Genomic DNA, 9,658 nt, shown 5'->3' on the forward strand with positions numbered 1-9,658 from the left:
AAATAGGGTCTTGCTAAATTGCTAAGGCTGCCCTGAACCTGCGATCCTCTTGTCTCTGGGATTATAAGCAAACATCATCGTGCCTGGATATATGCAGTCTTTTGTGATCTGGAAATTTAAAATTTTGATGTGGTCAAAGCTATTAGTCCAGCTGGGCATGGTGGCACACGCTTGTAATCCCAGCATTTGGGAGGCCGAGACTGGAGGATCGCGGCTCACGGACAGCCTCAGCTACTTAGTGAGGCCCTCTGCAACTCAGTGAGACCCGGTTTCAAAATAAAGAATAAAAAATAGGGCAGGGGGGTGTAGCTCAGAGGTAGAATGCCCCTGGGTTCCCTCTCCAGACCCGCAAAAAAAAAAAAAAAAATCTATTAGTCCTTTCCTATGGCTTTTGTCTTTGTTGTTTAAAGTGACCTTCTTCTACTACAACTTTGGTTTGGTTTGGTACTAGGGATTGAACCCAGGGGCATTCTACTTCTGAGTTACATCCCCAGCCCTATTTTAGTTTTTATTTTGAAACAGGGTCTCACTAGGTTGCTACGGGCCCAAGTTGCTGAGACAGACCTTAGGCATGTGATTCTCATCTGTCTGAGGCTCCCAAGCACTGGGATTGATTACATATATGCGCCACCAAACCCAGCTTATCTTGTATATTTCTTATGATTCCTTTTCAAAATGTTCCATGGGTATTGTTGCTATTGTGGATAGTAGTTATTGTATTATTTAAAGTTGTCGTGTGTGTGTGTGTGTGTCCTGGGGATTGAACTCAGGGTTGTTCTAATTCTAAGCTACACTCCCAGCCCTTTTTTTTTTTTTTTTTTTTTTTTTTTTGTGGGCCTGGGGATGGAACCCAGAGGCATTCAACCTCCAAGCTACACCCCCTGTCCTATTTTTTTTTTCTTTATTTTGAAACAGGATCTCACTGAACTGCAAAGGGCCTCACTAAGTAGCTGTGGCTGTCTGTGAACCACGATCCTCCTGTCTCAGCCTCTTAAATGCTGGGATTATAAGCATGCACCATCACGCCCAACTCCCAGCCCTATTTTAAATATTTGGAAACAGGGTCTCTCTAGGTTTCTGAGAGTCTTGCTAAATTGCTGAGGTTGGTCTTGAACCTGCGATCCTCCTGTCTCAGCCTCCCAAGTACTGGAATTACAGGCATGCGCCACCACACCTGGCTCTTCCCTTGATTTCTGCAAGCATTAAATCAAGAACTGGATCAGTTAGAATCTGATACAATAAATCACAATTGTATCAGGCTTTTGTGGGAGAATCCCAAGAATGCTGGAGAACAGGTTTACCCACATCAAACACCAAATTCCAAGATCCTCCTTAACATGAGAGATCAAAAGCAGGATTTGATCCCTTAATTAGGGTACACTGAAAGATATTTTGATAGGCCCAAATTAGACCCAACTTTACCCATTAGTTTCTTGGTGTTTTGTGCCAGAAGATAATGTTTAAAGGTAATTTGTTCTGTGCACCTGTCTTTGCCATGGGGTCTACCCTTGGCTTTACCTACATCTTTATTTCAGTTTTTCTAATAATTGGGCTCTAAAAGAAGGGTGGCACACACTCCTTATTTCTACTGGTCTCATTGGCCAGTAGTGTTCCTGTTGTTTATTGTTTTAATGGCACCATGGGGTCACCCCAAATCACCAGGCAAGGCCATCTTTGGTCACCTGTTTGCTGTAAACATCTCCAGTAAACAGGTATGTGAGTCAGTGGGCACAGCTTCCAATTGTGCCAGTTTGACCCTCATTCACTCATTGGATGTTAATTGAGTACCTAATACATGCCAGGCACTGTGCTATGTGGTACAGCATTAAGACCAATAGGGGTCTTATCCCCCAAGCTTCAGATCGTCTCGACGAGGTACAAAATGAAGCAAGTAATTGTAATAACAGTAAGAACGAGAGAACAAACCGCAGACCTAATTTAGTATGAGGAATGGAACTATGATGCTTCAATTTTTAGTTATCTTAAATTTTTTTTGTTTTTGGTGGTACTGGGGGTGGAACCCAGAGGCTTTCTACCTTCGGCTCTACTCCCAGACTTATTTTTTTATATTTTATTTGGAAACAGGGTCTCACTACGTTGCTGAGAGCCTCACTCAGTAGCTGAGGCTGGCTTCGAACCTGTGCGAACCTGTCTCAGCCTCCCAAGCGCGGGGATTACAAGCGTGCACCACCACATCCAGCTTTTAAAATAGTTTTTAAAAATAGACTTTGATGTATCTTTACATACAATAAAATTTACCCCTGAGAGCCGGGCGTGGTAGCACAAGCTTGTAATCCCAGCATTTGGGAGGCTGAGACAGGAAGATTGCAGTTTGCGGATAGCCCTACTTAATGAGGCTCTTTGCAACTCAGTGAGACTCTGTTTCAAAATAAAGAATAAAAAATAGGGCTGGGGGTGTAGCTCGGAGGTAGAATGCCCCTGGGTTCCATCCTCAGTACTGAAAAAAAAAAAAAACCAGAAAAAAACTTACCCTTAAATTTATAAATGTATGTAATCATGTAACCACCATTAAAACTGAGACCATGCCGGGCGTGGTGGCGCACACTTGCAATCCCCTCACTTGGGAAGCAGAGACAGGAGGATCTCCCAGGTTCAAAGCCAGCCACGCTGGCTTAAGAGACTGTTTCCAAATAAAAATATAATATAGGAGTGTAGCCCGGAGGTAGAAGGGTTTCCTGGAACTCCAGTACAAAAAACAAACAAACAAACAAAAAAAAAACCAAAACAAAAAAACAAAAAACAAAACAAAACAAAAAAACCCAAAAAACCAAAACCAAAAACAAAACAAAAAAAAACTGAGACCATTTCTATCATTCCTAAGTTTTTCTTTTTTCTTTTTTGGTACCAAGGATAGAATCCAGGGGCATTCTACCTTCTAACTATATCCCCAACCTATTTTTTATTCTTTAATATGAAACAGTCTCACTAAATTGTAGTGAGGAGATAGAAAGGAAGTAGGAAGATAGGAAAGAGGCCTCGGTAGAAAAAAGTCAATTTCCTGAGGGGCAAAGGGCCACGGTTCAGAGATAAGAATGACCAAAGTTTCACAAACCATCTGGTTATTAATCAACAAACCCAGGAGACATCACTGAAGCAAGTCTGACACTTCTGAAAGGAGACCCTTCAAAGGACTTGCAAATACCCTATGCAAATTCTGAGAGCTGCTTCCCAGAATTCCCAGGATCCCAAACTCACCACAACCAAACAGAGGACATGCAGACATATGGCAAAACCCCTAGCGTAGCCACCAAATTGGGTTTTTCCCTCTCGGGGACTCCCTCTCCTTTGGGGAGCTTTTCTCTCTTTCTCTCACAGGTCGTGTTAGCCTTGAGAGAAAGTGGACTGTAACAGACGGCACGTGGCCCGGAGCCCGGAGCGGCCCGGGCTACTCTCGGGTAGTGACCCGAAGGCCTCTGCTGGACATCAAGGCCGACCAGGGCCCCTAGGGGTGACACTCGGATAGTGACCTGAAGGCAGCTACTGGACACCAGAGTCCCGACAGCCGTAGAGGTGTTCTGCCACTTTCCTATTCCTTTCTGGCAGATCGCGTGGGCTCTGGGAGAAAGCAGCTTGTAATTGAAGGCATTTGGCTTGGGTTACTCTCAAGTATTGTCCTGAAGGCAGCTGCTGGACCCCAGAGTTCCGACAGCCCCTTTGGGGTGTTCAGCCACCTTTCCCCATTCCCTGCTGCTTCTAATACCCCATTTACTCCCCTTCCTGCAGTCTGTGGAGGTCATTATTTGCTCACTGTAGACAAGAACCCGGTAAGGAAACGCGGAGTTACTTCTCAAGTTACTTCTCAAGAAACTCCGTTTCATCTTTGATGAAATTCCCGGTTTCTTCTCAACACCACCCCCCTTCATCTTGGGGGCTCAAAACAAACCCCCCCTCCCAAGTACTGGGGTTACAAGTGTATGCCCTAAAAGCAATCTTTCTTTCTTTCTTTCTTTCTTTCTTTCTTTCTTTCTTTCTTTCTTTCTTTCTTTCACCAGTCTCCACTATAGTGCACGTTGTCGCAGGGCAGAACCTGTGACTGTTCCGCACTCCTGTGTTTAGATTTCAATACACGCCTTCTGGATGACGGGAAGAATCCCTGGGTCTGCTGTTCTGCTGGTGTGTGGAAGTCACCAGAGGCGTGGCAGTAGTTTTGATGCTCACTCCTCACGAGCTGGGGACCATTTTTATGTGTCACGCATTTATCACAGTGCCTAGCATACAGCAGGGAAGAATGGCAAAACGGGAAGGGGAAGAAGATCTATACAAAATCCCAACGTTGCCATTTATGACTTAAAGCAGAGAAACTGGGCCAACTTGAGGTGTAATATACGGCGAAAAATATTCGGGATAGAATTTTAGGCTGTGTGGACTCATGCTTCTTCCCTAGTAGAGGTATGCCGTGGAGACTGTAAACCCCGTGATTTAGAGGATTCAGAATCCCCCAACCCTGAACTGGGCGTAGTGGCACACGCTTGTAATCCCAGTGTTAGGGAGGCTGACAGGAGGATCGCGGTTCCAGACGGCCTCAGCTACTTAGTGAGGCCCTTTGCAACAACTCAGTGAGACCTTGTTTCAAAATAAAGAATAAAAAATAGCTCAAAAAAAGAATCCCCTAACCCGGCTCCCGCAGCGTACACAGCAGCACCGGTCGCCTAGCAACTGCGGATCGATCGCTCGGCGCTCGACCAGATCTGTCAGGCTTGAGGTGCGGCGCTCTGGGCGGAGCCTCTCGCGGCCCGCCCCCTCCAGCCGGGGTCGCCGCGGTGCGCACGCGCAGAGGGCCCGGCCTGGGGGAGGGGCGCTCGGGGGGCGGGGCGGCGGCGGGCGAGAGTGGCTGAGGAGCCGGAAACGCGCGCCGAGGGTGCGGCCCCGAGGAGGCGGCGGGCCGGGCGGGGCCGGGCGGGAAACGTTAGGGGAGCGGCCCCGGGGCGCGGGGTCCGGGCGAGCAGGGCGCCGAGTCGTGCTCAGCCCGGATGAGGGACAAAGCGGTGGGGCAGGTGCGCGACCCCGCGCGGCCGGCAGGTGGGCCGAGGGCGGCCGGCGGGCCGGTGTCCGCCCTTGCGGGGCGCGAGCCGCCGGCTCCCGGCTCCGGTGACCACTCTCGTCCCCCCCAGGTTGGACAGCCGCCCTCCCGGAGCTCCTGGAGGGAAGGTCCCGGGCGTCCCCGCCATGCCCCGTCCCGCGGTGGGAGGCGCGGCCACCGGCCCGCGGGAGAAGTTGGGCGGCCCCGAGGCGGCCCGCGGGCCTGAGCGCGCGCGGAGCACGTGACGCGGCATGCCCGCCCCGCGGCCGCCCCCCGGGCCCTGAGCGCCGCCCCCGCGCCGGCCCCGCCGCGCCGCAGGTGAGTGGGCAGGGGGTGGGCCGGGCTCCGCGTCCGCAGCTCGCCGCCTTTGGTTTTGGTGCCTTTGGGAAGTTTACAGGTGTGATTTGCAGATGGGTGTGTGTCCCCGAGGGAACCGAAAAACCCGGCAACGTGTTGGGTTGAAGGTGCCCTCATTAATCGTAATTTATTCCAGGTGTAAATGAATAGTTGCCCCCCCCAAATAACCACATATTTATTGTTGGCTAGTTGGTACCTTTTTTTCTATGACTTTGGGTTGAGTGTTGCGGTTACTGGGGATGGAACCCAGGGGCATTCGTTCTACCTCCGAGATACCCCCCCCCCCAGCCCAATTTTACTTATTTTTTGTGTGAGTCTCGGGGTGGAATCCAGGGGTATTCGACCTCCGAGCTACACTCCCCTGCCCTATTTTTTATTTTCTATTTTGAAACAGGGTCTCACTGAGTTGCAGAGAGTCTCACTAAGTAGCTGAGGCTGGCCACGAAGCTGCCGTCGTCCTGTATTAGCCTCCCAAATACTGGGATTACAAGCGTGCGCCACCAAGCGCGGCTTAATATTTTTGGGTGTAAAAAATTTTAATCTCATGTGTTTTGTGGGGGGAGTGGGGAGAGTAAGTTCTTTGCAAACTTTATGCCTTTACTTAAAGTATTAAAAGGTAGTGCGTTCAGTACAGATACAGATCAAAGATGTATTTAGCTTTTTTTTTTTCAGGATCCTTTCAAAGACTATTTAGAATGAGAAAAATAAAACATGAATTCATTGAAAGTATTGAAACTGTATTTTACTGAGTGACTGCATTTCAGTTAACTTCTGAAGTTAACTGAAATAATTTCAGTTATCATTCCAAGAAAAAGGTGTGAGAGCAACCTGCAGATGGTTGCATAGCTCATAAAAAAATACAAACTGTAGAATGTGTAGAAAATGAGTAGGAAAGAAGAGAGCTTAATATTTTGACTTAGGCTTTTCTTCTGAGATTGCTTCCTGGAATCCCGTATGAGGGAAGGTTGAACACAATTGCACTGTACAAGGAGAAAGTCTTGTGAGAATCCTGTTGTGCACTCCTTTCTCAGCCTTCTCCCTGTGGGATACTAGTTACCTTTGGTTTATGGCCGCTGAGGTCATCACATTTTAGTGACTCACAACAAAGCAGAAATCTGCTGAGCCTCTCACATTAAACTCTGGTTTGAACTGGTTTGAGAACACTCCGAAGTCAACTTGGAAACACCATTTTGATTTTTATGTTGAGATTAAGTACATAGCCTAATCTTCAGAAGTCTCAGAATGGATCTTGAAACTACCAACTTTTTCTATTTTAAAAATTGTAACCGATTTATTGTAGGCTGTTATGTCTCTTACAGTGGTTGTATTTTAGTTATGGTTGTAGCTATACAAAGTATAGAAAAAGTCTAGTTTAAGCTAATTTAAGCCCAGAATCTTTCAAAAATAAGGTAGCTATGCTATGGTTTCTTTTTTTCTTTTTCTTTCTTTTTTTTTTTTGTGTGTGTGGTACTGGCAGTTGAATTTGGGGGCATTCTAATCTCAGCCCTTTTTATTAGTTTGAAACAGTCTTGTTAATTTCTAGGCTGATCTCAAATTTGTGATCCTCCTGTCTCAGCCATCCAAGTACTGAGATTACAGGTGTGCACCACCACATCCAGTTGATTGCTATGTTTTTTTTAGGCTACCAGAAGTTTTGCAATTTTTTAATAGATTAATAAAATACTGTTATTTTTAAAATACTGTTATTAATATACTGTTCTTCACATTTGCCATGTGGTTCTAGCTGCCTGTGTATGTGTGTGTGGAGGGGGTACTAGGGGTGGAACCCAGAGGCTTTCAACCTCTGAGCTATACTCCCAGATCTATTTTATATTTTATTTGGAAATAGGGTCTCACTAAGTTGCTGAGAGCCTCACTAAGTAGCTGAAGTGGCTTTGAACCTGTGTGATCCTCCTGTCTCAGCCTCCCAAGCACGGGGATTATAAGCGTGCGTCACCACACCCGGCTTAGCTGCCATTCTAGTAAGGATGATTTTTGCATTGCTCCATCCAATCAAAAAAATTTTCAAAGTGTCTGTTTTATACAAGGTGCTGTACTGGGTTGGCCTTGTACACTTTTGTACACTTGGTTGATGTCTGAAAGATTAGTGTTATACCTGGCCAACTCTGGGCGTGGTGGCGCATGCTTGTAATCCCTGCGCTTGGGAGGTTGAGACAGGAGGATTGCACAGGTTCAAAGCCAGCCTCAGCTACTGAATGAGGCTCTCAGCAGCTTAGTGAGACCCAGTTTCCAAATAAAATAGAAAATAGGTCTGGGAGTATAGCCCGGACATAGAAAAGCTCCTGGGTTCCACCCCCAGTACCACCAAAAAAAAAAAAAAAAAAAAAAAGATACCTGGCCAAGGAAAATTATGAAGCCTGGGAATATAGACTAATTCAAGAAAGAGGTCTGTGTGGGATAGGCACATTGTGATGTATTACAACTGTATAAAAGGCAAAACAGTTATTTCATTGTAATTTTTTATTACAGTTAAGTGGTTGGATTTCTTAGATCTAAGTTTAAATCTTAACTCTTACACTGACTAGTTATGGGATCTTGGATTAAATTTCTTAACCTCTCTCTGAGTCTAGGTTTCCTCACCTTTACAATGGGATTTAGAAAAATACCTATTAGCAGGATATGGTGGCACACACTTGCAATTTGAGTACTTGGGAGGCTGAGACAGGAGGATCACAAGTTCACAGCCAGCCTCAGCAACTTAGGCCCTCTGAAACTTACACCCTGTTTCAAAATAAAGAATAAAAAATAGGTCTGGGGGTGTAGCTCAGAGATAGAATGCCCCTGGTTCAAATCCCAGTCCCCCCTCAAAAAAGAAAGTAAAAAGAAATAAAGAAAAATACTTACCTCACAGATTTTTGAGCATTAGGAGACAGTTAAATGTAAATTACTTTGCCCATTGCCTGACACCTGGTGTGTAATAAATGTTAGCCATTATTAGTTCCAGGTTGATTATCAATTGTCATTGCTGTTTTCTGGATAACAAATCTATTTACAGCTGGACATGGTAGTACACCCCTGTAATCCCAGTACTTGAGAGGATTAGACAGGAGGATTGCAGGTTCAGAGACAGCTTCAGCAATTTAGCAAGGCCTTTAGCAACTTAGACCCTATTTCAAAATAAAAAAATAAAATAGGGCTGGGGGTGTAGCTTAGAGGTAGAGTACCAATGGATACAATTCCTGGTACTGCAAAAAACACAAAACAAAACAAAAAAATCTATATTTGCTCTCACTGCAAGGAATTTGTAGCTGTTTGATTCCCTTCCCCTACCCCCACTACCCCACCAGAATATAGGTAGGCACACAAAGAAGAATGCATTACTTTGCTACCCAGTACACAGTTGAGGTCATTAGAGGGCGCCTTAGCCTCTTGGGCAGCCTATTTATTTATTTATTTTTGTAGTGCTGGGGATGGAACCCTGGGACATTCTGCCTCCAAGTGACACCCCCCAGCCCTATTTTTTTTTCCTCTTTATTTAAAACAGGGTCTTAGTTCCAAAGGGCCTCACTAAGTAGCTGAGGCTGTCTGCAAGCCGGGATCTTCCTGTCTCAGCTTCCCAAATGCTGGGATTACAAGTGTGTGCCACCATGCCCGGCTTTTAAGGGCAGCCTCTTTAAATGGTAGTGATTATAATAAAACAGTCTCTAACTTCTGGTTAGAAACTAATATTTTGTGGTAACCTCTAATGATGCCTTATTCAAATCAGTATTATTCTCATTTTTAAGATGTTTTTATTGGCACCGCAAAGTTGATTGCATGAAAAAAGTGGTTCCACAGTTTTTTGGCCTGCCAAAAATGGTTTGTGTAGTATAATAAAATTGGGTATATTAAAACATTTTTTGATCCAGGTGTAGTGGCACATGCTTGTAATCTCAGTATTTGGGACACTGTAACAGGAGGATTGCAGGTTTGTGGCCAGCCTTAGCAACTTGGGTCCTCTTCAACTTAGTGAGACCCTGTTTCAAAATAAAAAATAAAACAAGGCTGGAGATGTAGCTCAGAGATAGAGTGTCCCTGAGTTCAATTCCCTGTGTTGCAAAAAACAAAACAAAAACAAAAAACACCCAAGAACTTTTTGGAATTACTTTGCAGGATTTATGTATGCTCTTTCTTTTCTTTTTGTACTTGGGGTGGAACCTAGGGGCATTCTACCTCTGAGCTACACCCTAAGTCCTGTTTTATATTTTGTTTTGAAATAGGGTCTCAGTAAGTTACTACGTACTGACCTCGAACCTGCTT

Source organism: Muscardinus avellanarius, assembly GCF_963383645.1.
Source record: "Muscardinus avellanarius genome assembly, chromosome: 11".
NCBI classification, from domain to species: Eukaryota; Metazoa; Chordata; class Mammalia; order Rodentia; family Gliridae; genus Muscardinus; species Muscardinus avellanarius.